Source organism: Triticum aestivum, chromosome 3D (assembly GCF_018294505.1).
Source record: "Triticum aestivum cultivar Chinese Spring chromosome 3D, IWGSC CS RefSeq v2.1, whole genome shotgun sequence".
NCBI lineage: Eukaryota > Viridiplantae > Streptophyta > Magnoliopsida > Poales > Poaceae > Triticum > Triticum aestivum.
In genome coordinates, this window is record NC_057802.1 from 276413644 (window position 1) to 276426981 (window position 13338).

The following is a 13338-nucleotide window of genomic DNA, read 5'->3' on the forward strand; positions in this document are numbered from 1 at the left end:
CCTTATCACTGTGCACCTGTAACTGCTGGAATGATTTTTCCCTATGGTTTTGTTTCTCTATGGAAATTTGCACGGTCCAGCTGGATTGACATTTTGAGGGTGATTCAAAACACATCTGCAGTTTGGTCATGCATCTTGTGGACACATGTTCATACAACAAATTCAGTTATGGACAAAAATAGTCTCTCCCTACTGGATTACTTGCTGCAATATTGTGATGCTAGACATGTGCATCTGCTCTCAAGAATGCTAGATGTTCAAATGCTCCTGGAACTTGCTAGACGCAACAAACCAGCGGGATCAAAAGGAAGGAGGAATGTTGCAGCTCCACCCTACTGCTGCGACCAGGACCTCGACCAGGCTTACTACTTCAACCAAGTCTATGTTAACCAACACTACTACCTCGACGCTTCTTGCGACCAAGTGAAAACCAGCAACGACTACTTCCTTGAGCAAGTCGGCGTCATCTGCTACCTCAACCTCGCCAGGCTCCGCCTCAACTACGGCACCCACTACAACCTCGGCGAAGTCATGAAGCATCAAGTACCATGGGATCCAGGAGGTTCGCCATGGCATCAGCTTGAGGTCAAGCTGAATTTTAAGGAGTGGGGAATGTTAGCGAACCCTACTAGTGTGCTGGGCTGGGCCATATGCTGCTCGGCTTGGGCTGCACGGAGGCCTGGCAAGAAAGCAACTACATATACGAGGCCATCGGCAACAGACAAGTCGGCTAGGAATTGGACGGCTTCGGCCTCCTCTGCTTCTGTATCTTCTTCCTCTCGTGTTCCTCTCCTCCTCTGTACTAGCTAAACCTTGGTGAATCCATGGCTTGTAGTTCAAATCCTTGAGCAATTGATCTCTGTACTAGTGTGTTGCTAACAATTGGTTACTCCATTATAGGTTGTGAGAATGACACGTTTTCTCTGAAATTCTAAGGCCCATCCTGCATCACACGCTCTTAATCTTCAAGAAAAAAAACTGCAAAAGTGTAGAAGTTGTCTTTCACTGGGTGAAACTTACATCGTGCAAGATCCCATGTTGCCCGCATGTTTTTGTGACACCAAAACTGATTGTAGGGCCTGTTTATGTGCACCCGCGCCACTGCCATCCATCTAGTGGCCTCCGGCGGTGCCTCCTTTTCATCAAAGACGAAGTCGTCAAGGCCCTCTTCGCGGATCCCTAACTCGGCCATCATCTCTCCACTTCCGACGCGGAGTTAGAGCCAGATGCCTCAGCTGTCGTCAACCCCATAGTTGCAAAGCATGAACGCTAGCCCGAGAAAAACTAGATCAGGCCTTTGAGACGAACTCTAACCTCTTCTCGCCCCCAGAGAATTGATCAAGGCAGGGTAGTGATGCGAGGATCACCCCTAAGCCAGCCCGGATCAATTGCAGAGGAGGGAAGGTGAAACACTCAATGGCGGTGAAAAAATCACCTCCGGGAGAAGGAAACCCTAGTAAGAGGGAAAATCAAAAATCACCTCTCAAAAAGGAAACCCTAGTTAGAGGGAAATCAAGGCATGTGTGCACGATGCAATTACCCGTGGAGTTAGGCCTCGGTCTGTCTATGTCTCTGGACCCATGATAGTGGAGTTAGGCCTCGGTCTATCTATGGAGTATGGACCCATGATGAAGGAAGCCACGGGTTTAGTCAAGAGAAGCCTACAAGGTTCAGTGTGTGCGTGTTCGGCAAAGAGTAGCCCATATCTTAGCAAAGGAAGATTGCAGTACCGAGCTATGCATGACGAGGATTCTGTGCCTCAACTTGTATTTTTTGATGCTTTGAACTCGGATGTAACCAAGTATGATTAAATAAAGCGGCAAAGCTTCCAATTTAAAAATAAATAAATCCAGATGTGAGTGCATAAGTGATCAGATTTGAGCAGTGCACATGTCCGGTATTTAGATCTATGATAAAGAGCATCAAATATCAAATTTTAGTTATAAGGAAAAAGAAGAGAACTTCAGCCACATAATTTTATGATTGATATGGTAGAGCCATAGATCTAAGTTTGAAACCACTGATAGGCAGAATATTCAATTTTTCCAAACAGGAGGCCACATCACTGCAAGCTTAACCAAATTCATGGCAAATCCACCGACCACCGAATCATGGGCACGAACTTAGTTCAAATACAAAATCAACATTGAGGATTCGACTTTGTAGATGCGCTTTATACATCTCTGACTCCAATGTTTGAAGAGCCCAAGAGAAACTGGATCTTAGACATATCTGGTCTTCCCATGAAAACCCTGCTTCTTCACCTGTGAATTCATCATGTAGAAATATGTCAAGAATTGATTGATGCACTTTCCAGCTAAATTAACCTCTGCTAGTTTAGCAAATGAGTGTTTCTATACCACTTTGAATGTTGACTGCAGCTTGGATAGAGCGACAGGGCACTCTCCCTTTCTCATCATACTCATCAAACTCTCCTTCAGAAAGATCAATGTCAAATGGTGTCCCATGTACCTTAAAGAAGAGGGAGATTATTAGAACACCAATAAAACCATAACAAGCATGCTGCGAGAGTGAGGAACACATAGATTGTCAAATATAGCTATCAAGCAATGCTTACTTGCTTCATATGATAAACTAAAATCCACATATCTGCAGTACATAACATAAGGGTAGTGGTACTGGGTAACTGCAACTCAAGCTCTTAGTTTGATTATAAGTTGTCCCTTTCGATCTGGGTGGAGCATAGAAGAACGTAATTACTTTCTCTTATATATACTATGTGGGATGAAGAAACACACATTTTGAAAGAGCCCAGGAAGAACACATACAGAAATCACAGATTTGCTTGTCAAAAAACAAGGCGTATTGTTTTCTGTTCGTGGAAAAGAAGACAGACAATGAATAAACTAGAAGGAATATCTGTGTTCTCAGATGCAATATAAACAGAGGTATCATTGTAATGTAAACACATTATATTAGTTCTTTTTTGTTCAATGACACACATGATATTAATTCATAAGCAAAATGATGCAAAAACCAATAATACATAGAAGCAACCATGAATTCATCAGCAGGTACATAACAGTGAAACCAATGAGTCAAGCTCGCATTGAACAAATGCAACATTAGAGCTCAGTTCTAGGCTTCTAGCACATAAATTGTCTGGGCAAAATTAATTACTAGTTACAAAACAATATAGTAAGCTGACTGCAAACAAAAATCCAGCACATTCTTTTATAATGTGACCATACAGACTGTTAATACTCGTGGATGTGGTGAAAGATCAATAAATACTTACAGATTCAGCCTTCCAGCCATTACCAAAAGCGAACTCAATAGGTTCATAGCCTCTGCATTCAAAGACCATCAAACAAGTCATCTCTCCTTTCTGGCTCTGCTCAGCAGTCAGTGGTGTTCCCTGCCCAGGAATCATCACAACTGATCCCTCCCTCGAACATAACTTGCACTGAAAGAAAACCAGAACACCGTACTGATAAGACATATAACGATATCACAAAAGTATGTACTGGAGGAAGTTTTTTGCTCCTGTACACATTCCCTAGAAAGACCTAGGGAAAACACAGGCAGGGGCCTTTCAAAAGTCACTAAGCAATATAATCTACAATCAGCTAATAAAACATTTAGATTTAAATTATATAAATCATAAAATGGTTTGCAATAGAAGTGCCTATTTGACAAAGTAGTAGTATTATGGAACCTATGAAGTCCCTTAAAAGTCAAAAAAAAGAGATGCTTAAGCTTCCAACAAAACAAATGTGCAACAGAGTAATGAGATCTTGCAACACTGAAGCGGAATATAAGTACTTCTCTAGCAAGGTGCAGGTTTAATGACACCAAGAGAAGGGTGTTCTACCAGCAGTTTGAAATCCTTTATATTTGGTGAAGCTCATTGCCCTAGGGTCTTTGAGATGCATAGCGTGTCATTTTAAAACAGTTAGCACATGAATCTGTCATCAAATACTCCCTACTAAAGTTGTACTAAAGCTGCATAAAGTAATATGGATCGGAGGGAGTACTCTCTTTGTATCTCAAAGACTGAAGGACAGTGAGCTAGCTGTCTGCTTTTAAAACGTCCTGATGGTTCCTACTGTCAATTCTAGCCAACCGGGAGAGACCTATGTCTATCCACTAAATAACTGGTTCAATGAAGGTCCATAATAAATAAACAAAAGAAAACCATATACGTATTAATAATACCCATTACCACAGAAATCAAGTAAATCTGTCTATCCCAGACACGTTTAGTGATAGCAATGGAGAATTGTAAGCAGATTGGTACTGTAAGCAAATATATTATGTCCCTGTTGTTTAAATAAAGATATCAGCTTGCAAACTAAACTTCCATTAAGAAAATAAAAAACAAAATAAGATCGCCCTGTGTTAAATTGTTCAGTACTCATTATTCAAAAAAAAGGAGGGAGTGGCAGAAACAGTGCCAGCAATAACAAAGCCCCAGACAACACATGCAGTGTTGCAGGCTAGAAACGAGAGTTACAAGACAGTCAAAGTTCTCTAGCAAAAGCAAAGTAAACAGTCCTCCCAAAATAAGTCAAAATGACAGCTTGATGCCATCAGTCCACCTTGTATTTGTTTCATCCAAAAGATGGGCAACCTTTTGTTAAAATCCAAATCACAATATGAACATGCTATATGCGTCGTTGAAGACCTCATAAGATAATTTAAACTATTACCACATAAACAAGCAGACAGAACACATATTATATACATAATTTGTTTGGACTTCACTTGCAAAATCACATGAAACCAAAATTATCACCACACAATAGCATAGACTTAGAAGAGCTTAACCACCGTCACACAGTAACAAGTTTCCTGGACATGTATGCCAATCGTAGAAGATGACACACCTATGTTCTTAACTTTGAACACAAACTGATCCTCCACCACACTATTCGATCCCCATTTTGGTTCAAAAAAGTTCAATCCCCATCTTAATGACACCTGGCATCAAACGGTGTAAAAAGAGAACAGACTACCAAATCCCACACGGAAATTTCAACCCTATTAATTCTGCGAACAGTACACACAAGACAGGAACAAGCCGATCGATCCTATCAATGCAGAAATCCGCGTTTCCAGTCTCATCGACGACACAAAAAGTATTCTCCACAGACAGAAAGCTAAGGGCACATATGAATGAGTCCAGAGGAGGCATGCGGTGAGAGAAGGTGGCACCTTCTGGAGGAGATTGGCGGTGCCTTTGCCAGTGGGCAGTTGGACGACCTCGTCGAGGGAGACGCAGGTGGTCTTGCGCTCGTCTCCCCGCAGCTCTCGCACCGCAGCTGCGATCGATCCGACGCAGATACGCAATCGCCGTCAGAATCATCCGAATCGGAGAGAGATGTGGCGTGAGGAAAGCGACCAGAGAGTAGGCGGAGTCAGGAAGCGAACCTTGAAGTAGTAAGGGTAGCTGGGGTCGTCGCAGCCGCCGCGGGGCTGCAGGTTGGTGAGGCCGTCGAGCTCTGCCCCCACGAGCAGCGCCAAGAACACCATCTCCCCTCCGGTCGACGGGGTTGCCGCCGCCTCCTCCTCTTTCAGTCCTCGCTAGGGTTGGGGGCTTGGGTTTTTGGGTCGCGTCGGTGGCAGACGAAGCCTTGAGAGGAGAAGTGGGCGGGTTTGGGTTTGTGTGTTCGCTTTGCCTTCGCTCTCGGGGAGAAGGGGACGGGGGAGGAATATGTGTTTCTTCTTTCTTTCTTTTTTGCGAACGGGAAGAATATGTTCGGTCGCTCTGCGCCTCTCGCCGTTTCGGAACAAGTTGGACAGGAATGCCCCTGGTCTGTACTACCTCGTTTATTTCTTAGTTAACTAAAAAAGATAAATTATCTCAAATGATAAGTGTCGAGGCACGAAGCACCCCGCCCCTGACTTTTTTACAACTAAAATTGTCATCAGGAAAAAAAAGTTGCCATACTTTTCATTCGTCGTGTGCTTTTCTCAAAGTCTTTCGGTTTTCAGTCTGGTCGTTGAAGGACCGCATGTGGTATTAACGAACGTGTCATCATGTATCGTTAATAACCCCCCAGCCCCACCCCAATGCTATCGCCAGCCTGTCTATTTTGCAGGTTGCTTTTCTGAAGAAAAGCACAACAACACACTGAAATACTTTGGATTCACGCTCTGAAATGTTTTGTTTTTCTCTTGCTTTGATTTGATTCGTCTATTCTGACATGCACGAGAAAACCCTTCAAAAATGAATCTAACTCGTTGAATTATTTCGCTTCTCTGGCTACCATACTGTTCTTCAACAATCTATCTTGTAGGAGAGAATAATTTAGAAGCACTGCTGAAAACTATGATCTGAGAAGTACCTCACGCCTTATTTCCGCGATAAATCATTTCAAAGTCTTTGTACTCTAAAACAAATCTTTTCCAAAGACTCTGTTTTGCAGGAAATATCTCGGATTTCACCGAGTGCTTTGATCGATCCTCTTGACTCAAATCATATCTCAATGCCACTCTTTTGAAGATTTATTTCGCCCCGTTGTTCTCTAACAATGCAGGACTTCAATTTATGAAAACCTTCGGTAATATGCATACATTCAAGGGGAGCGTACTTTATCTTCGGACAATCTTCTATTATTTACTTGTTCGCACAATCATTGGTTACCACTACCTTTCGATGTGTTTCGTTTCGTCAACAATCGTTCAAAAAGTAAGAGGGGGATTGTTGGCGCAATATGTTGACCCCTTGTTGATGCGGAGCATCCCTCGACCATCCCCATGGACGTCACACCACCATCTCAAGCACGGAGAGGACCTATGATGAGAGCTCGCGCACGTGCCATCGAAACCGAGGTTAACTCCTTCCTCTTTGAACTCCATTCGAATTCACACGAGAGTTGGGTCCTACCTCAAACGGAAGTGTTATGCACGCTCAGGTATCAAGAAGAAGACCGTGAAGAGGCAAGGACGGAGGTACAAGCAGCTATGGAGGAGGAGAAGGAAGGAGGAGGAAGAAGGGGAGGTCCTGGACACTCCGGGTGCCGGCCACTTTGGCCCCGGGTGCCCGGCCTCAACCTGGGCGCGGCCCCTGCCCGCCCCGGGTGCCTGGCCACGTGGGGCCCGGGTGCCCGGCCCTCCCTGGGTGCTGCCCCCATGTAACGCCCCGAGACCGATGAAGGAAATATGCCCTAGAGGCAATAATAAAGTTATTATTTATTTCCTTATATCATGATAAATGTTTATTATTCATGCTAGGATTGTATTAACCGGAAACTTGATACATGTGTGAATACATAGACAAACAGAGTGTCACTAGTATGCCTCTACTTGACTAGCTCGTTGATCAAAGATGGTTATGTTTCCTAGCCATAGACATGAGTTGTCATTTGATTAAGGGGATCACATCATTAGGAGAATGATGTGATTGACTTGACCCATTCCGTTAGCTTAGCACTCGATCGTTTAGTATGTTGCTATTGCTTTCTTCATGACTTATACATGTTCCTATGACTATGAGATTATGCAACTCCCGTTTACCGGAGGAACACTTTGTGTGCTACCAAACGTCACAATGTAACTGGGTGATTATAAAGGTGCTCTACAGGTGTCTCCAAAGGTACTTGTTGGGTTGGCTTATTTCGAGATTAGGATTTGTCACTCCGATTGTCGGAGAGGTATCTCTGGGCCCACTCAGTAATACACATCACTATAAGCCTTGCAAGCATTGTGACTAATGAGTTAGTTGCGGGATGATGTATTACGGAACGAGTAAAGACACTTGCCGGTAACGAGATTGAACTAGGTATACCGACGATCAAATCTCGGGCAAGTAACATACCGATGACAAAGGGAACAACGTATATTGTTATGCGGTCTGACCGATAAAGATCTTCGTAGAATATGTGGGAGCCAATATGAGCATCCAGGTTCCGCTATTGGTTATTGATCGGAGAGGTGTCTCGGTCATGTCTACATAGTTCTCAAACCCGTAGGGTCCGCACGCTTAACGTTACGATGACGGTTATATTATGAGTTTATGTGTTTTGATGTACCGAAGGAGTTTGGAGTCCCGGATGAGATCGGGGACATGACGAGGAGTCTCGAAATGGTCGAGACGTAAAGATCGATATATTGGACGACTATATTCGGACATCGGAAAGGTTCCGAGTGATTCGGGTATTTTTCGGAGTACCGGAGAGTTACGGGAATTCGTATTGGGCCTTAATGGGCCATACGGGAAAGGAGAGAAAGGCCCCAAAGGGTGGCCGCACCCCTCCCCATGGACTAGTCCGAATTGGACTAGGGAGGGGGGCGCCCCCTTCCTTCTTTCTCCTTCTCCCTTCCCTTTTCCTACTCCAACAAGGAAAGGAGGAGTCCTACTCCCGGTGGGAGTAGGACTCCCCCCTTGGCGCGCCCTCCTCCTTGGCCGGCGGCCTCCCCCTTGCTCCTTTATATACGGGGGCAGGGGGCACCCCATAGAGACAACAATTGATCATTGATCTCTTAGCCGTGTGCGGTGCCCCCCTCCACCATATTACACCTCGATAATATCATAGCAGTGCTTAGGCGAAGCCTTGCGTCGGTAGAACATCAACATTGTCACCACGCCGTCGTGCTGACGAAACTCTCCCTCAACACTCGGCTGGATCGGAGTTCGAGGGACGTCATCGAGCTGAACGTGTGCTGAACTCGGAGGTGCCGTGCGTTCGGTACTTGATCGGTCGGATCGTGAAGACGTACGACTACATCAACCGCGTTGTGTTAACGCTTCCGCTTTCGGTCTACGAGGGTACGTGGACAACACTCTCCCCTCTCGTTGCTATGCATCACCATGATCTTGCGTGTGCGTAGAATTTTTTTGAAATTACTACGTTCCCCAACAACCGACGCTTCAGAAGACTTCCATATTTTTGTGATCACTGTGTGTTTCATTTGTGCTTGCTCTTTTATTTTTGCATTGCATCATGTCATCATGCCATCATGTCATTAATCTTTGCATCTCAACTCAACTAATAAATTGCATAGATGGTTGATCTATTTAAATCGAGGGAAGGGTGACTTCTCTTTATAACATATCCTCCCAATATTAGGGAGCTATATTTAATATTTCATTAATTTGGAATTCACCATAACACACTTGCAAATTATCCCAATGCCTTTGTTATTTTAATTCCTGGTCTCCAACCTTGCCATATATTTTTTCATCATATTCCGGAGCTCCACCAAAAATCCGAACATTTTTGGACCGTCCCAACCCTCACTTCCTATTCAAATCATTTGAATTCAAATCAAATGAGTTTGAATTTAAATCTTTTAATCAATAGCTCGCGTTGTTGCTTCCCTATGTTTATTTTGATATGTTCCTAGAGAAAAATTATGTTGAAAGATGTTAGTAGCAATGATGCGGATTGGATCCGTGATCTGAGGATTATCCTCATTGCTGCACAGAAGAATTATGTCCTTGATGCACCCCTAGGTGACAGACCTATTGCAGGAGCAGATGCAGACGTTATGAACGTTTGGCTAGCTCAATATGATGACTAGTTGATAGTTTAGTGCACCATGCTTAACGGCTTAGAATCAGGACTTCAAAGACGTTTTGAACGTCATGGACCATATGAGATGTTCCAGGAGTTGAAGTTAATATTTCAAGCAAATACCCGAGTTGAGAGATATGAAGTCTACAACAAGTTCTATAGCTAAAAGATGGAGGAGAATAGCTCAAGCAGTGAGCATGTGCTCAGATTGTCTGGGTACTACAATCGCTTAAATCAAGTGGGAGTTAATCTTCCAGATAAAATAGTGATTGACAGAATTCTCTAGTCACCATCACCAAGTTAGTAGAACTTCGTGATGAACTATAGTATGCAAGGGATGACGAAAGTAATTCCCGAGCTCTTCGTGATGCTGAAATCGACGAAGGTAGAAATCAAGAAAAACATCAAGTGTTGATGGTTGACGAGATCACTAGTTTCAAGAAAAGGGCAAAGGGAAGAAGGGGAACTTCAAGAAGAACGGCAAGCAAGTTGCTGCTCAAGTGAAGAAGCCTAAGTCTGGTCCTAAGCCTGAGACTAAGTGCTTCTACTGCAAAGGGACTGATCACTGGAAGCGGAACTACCCCAAGTATTTGGTGGATAAGAAGGATGGCAAAGTGAACAAAGGTATATTGGATATACATGTTATTGATGTGTACTTTACTAGTGTTTATAGCAACCCCTCGGCATTTGATACTGGTTCAGTTGCTAAGAGTAGTAACTCGAAACGGGAGTTGCAGAATAAACAGAGACTAGTAAAAGGCGAGGTGACGATGTGTGTTGGAAGTAGTTCCAAGATTGATATGATCATCATCGCACACTCCCTATACTTTCGGGATTAGTGTTGAAACTAAATAAGTGTTATTTGGTGTTTGCGTTGAGCATGAATATGATTTGATCATGTTTGTTGCAATACGGTTATTCATTTAAATTAGAGAATAATTGTTGTTCTGTTTACATGAATAAAACCTTCTATGGTCATACACCCAATAAAATGGTTTGTTGGATCTCGATCGTAGTGATACACATATTCATAATAATGAAGCCAAAAGATGCAAAGTTAATAATGATAGTGCAACTTATTTGTGGCACTGCCGTTTAGGTCATATTGGTGTAAAGCGCATGAAGAAACTCCATACTGATGGGATTTTGGAATCACTTGATTATGAATCACTTGATGCTTGCGAACCGTGCCTCATGGGCAAGATGACTAAAACGCCGTTCTCCGGAACTATGGAGAGAGCAACAGATTTGTTGGAAATCATACATACAGATGTATGTGGTCCGATGAATATTGAGGCTCGTAGCAGGTATCATTATTTTCTGACCTTCACAGATGATTTGAGCAGATATGGGTATATCTACTTAATGAAACAGAAGTCTGAAACATTTGAAAAGTTCATATAATTTCAGAGTGAAGCGGAAAATCATCGTAACAAGAAAATAAAGTTTCTACGATCTGATCGTGGAGAAGAGTATTTGAGTTACGAGTTTGGCCTTCAGTTAAAACAATGTGAAATAGTTTCACTACTCACGCCACCTGGAACACCACGGTGTAATGGTGTGTCCGAACATCGTAACCGTACTTTATTAAATATGGTGCGATATATGATGTCTCTTACCGATCTACCACTATCGTTTTGGGGTTATGCATTAGAGACGGCTGCATTCACTCTAAATAGGACACCATCGAAATCCGTTGAGACGACGCCTTATGAACTATGGTTTGGCAAGAAACCAAAGTTGTCGTTTCTTAAAGTTTGGGGTTGCGATGCTTATGTGAAAAAGTTTCATCCTGATAAGCTCAAACCCAAATCGGAGAAATGTGTCTTCATAGGATACCCAAAGGAGACAGTTGGGTACACCTTCTATCACAGATCCGAAGGCAAGACATTCGTTGCTAAGTATGGATCCTTTCTAGAGAAGGAGTTTCTCTCGAAAGAGTGAGTGGGAGGAAAGTAGAACTTGATGAGGTAATTGTACCTGCTCCCTTATTGGAAAGTAGTTCATCGCAGAAACCAATTTCTGTGACGCCTATACCAATTAGTGAGGAAGTTAATGATGATGATCATGGAACTTCAGATCAAGTTATTACTGAACCTCGTAGGTCAACTAGAGTAAGATCCGCACCAGAGTGGTACGGTAATCCTGTTCTGGAGGTTATGTTACTAGACCATGACGAACCTACGAACTATGAAGAAGCGATGGTGAGCCCAGATTCCGCAAAATGGCTTGAGGCCATGAAATCTGAGATGAGATCCATGTATGAGAACAAAGTATGGACTTTGATTGACTTGCCCAATGATCGGCGAGCCATTGAGATTAAATGGATCTTCAAGAGGAAGACGGACGCTGATAGTAGTGTTACTATCTACAAAGCTAGAATTGTCGCAAAAGGTTTTCGACAAGTTTAAGGTGTTGACTACGATGAGAGTTTCTCACTCGTATCTATGCTTAAGTCTCTCTGAATCATGTTAGCAATTGCCGCATTTTATGAAATCTGGCAAATGGATAAACAAAACTGCATTCCTTAATGGATTTATTAAAAAAGAGTTGTATATGATGCAACCAGAAGGTTTTGTCAATCCTAAAGGTGCTAACAAAATATGCAAGCTCCAGCGATCCATCTATGGACTGGTGCAAGCATCTCGGAGTTGGAATATACGCTTTGATAAGTTGATCAAAGGATATAGTTTTATACAGACTTGCGGTGAAGCCTGTATTTACAAGAAAGTGAGTGGGAGCACTACAACATTTCTGATAAGTATATGTGAATGACATATTGTTGATCGGAAATAATGTAGAATTATTCTGCAAAGCATAAAGGAGTGTTTGAAAGGAGGTTTTTCAAAGAAAGACCTCGGTGAAGCTGCTTACATATTGAGCATCAAGATCTATAGAGATAGATCAAGACGCTTGATAAGTTTTTTCAATGAGTACATACCTTAACAAGATTTTGAAGTGGTTCAAAATGGAATAGTCAAAGAAAGAGTTTCTTGCCTGTGTTACAAGGTGTGAAATTGAGTAAGACTCAAAGCCCAACCACGGCAGAAGATAGAAAAAGAATGAAAGTCATTCCCTATGCCTCGGCCATAGGTTCTATAAAGTATGCCATGCTGTGTACCAGATCTATTGTATACCCTACACTGATTTTGGCAAGGGAGTACAATAGTGATCTAGGAGTAGATCACTGGACAGCGGTCAAAATTATCCTTAGTGGAATAAGGATATGTTTCTCGATTATGGAAGTGACAAAAGGCTCGTCGTAAAGGGTTGCGTCGATGCAAGTTTTGACACTAATCTAGATGACTCTAAGTCTCGGTCTAGATACATATTGAAAGTGGGAGCAATTAGCTAGAGTAGCTCCATGCAGAGCATTGTAGACATAGAAATTTGCAAAATACTTACGGATCTGAATGTGACAGACCCGTTGACTAAAATTATCTCACAAGCAAAACATGATCACACCTTAGTGCTCTTTGGGTGTTAATCACATAGCGATGTGAACTAGATTACTGACTCTAGTAAACCCTTTGGGTGATGGTCACATGACGATGTGAACTATGGGTGTTAATCACATGGTGATGTGAACTATTGATGTTAAATCACATGGCGATGTGAACTAGATTATTGACTCTAGTGCAAGTGGGAGACTGAAGGAAATATGCCCTAGAGGCAATAATAAAGTTATTATTTATTTCCTTATATCATGATAAATGTTTATTATTCATGCTAGAATTGTATTAACCGGAAACTTGATACATGTGTGAATACATAGACAAACAGAGTGTCACTAGTATGCCTCTACTTGACTAGCTCGTTGATCAAAGATGGTTATGTTTCCTAGCCATAGACATGA

The 13338-nt window shown here is 42.6% G+C and overlaps 1 pseudogene; it reads right to left on the minus strand.

Annotated features, from left to right (window-relative positions):
* Window positions 1-1962: 1962 nt before the first annotated feature.
* LOC123078401 (CXXC motif containing zinc binding protein-like) lies at window positions 1963-5703 on the minus strand (annotated as a pseudogene).
* Between the last annotated feature and the right edge of the window lie 7635 nt (window positions 5704-13338).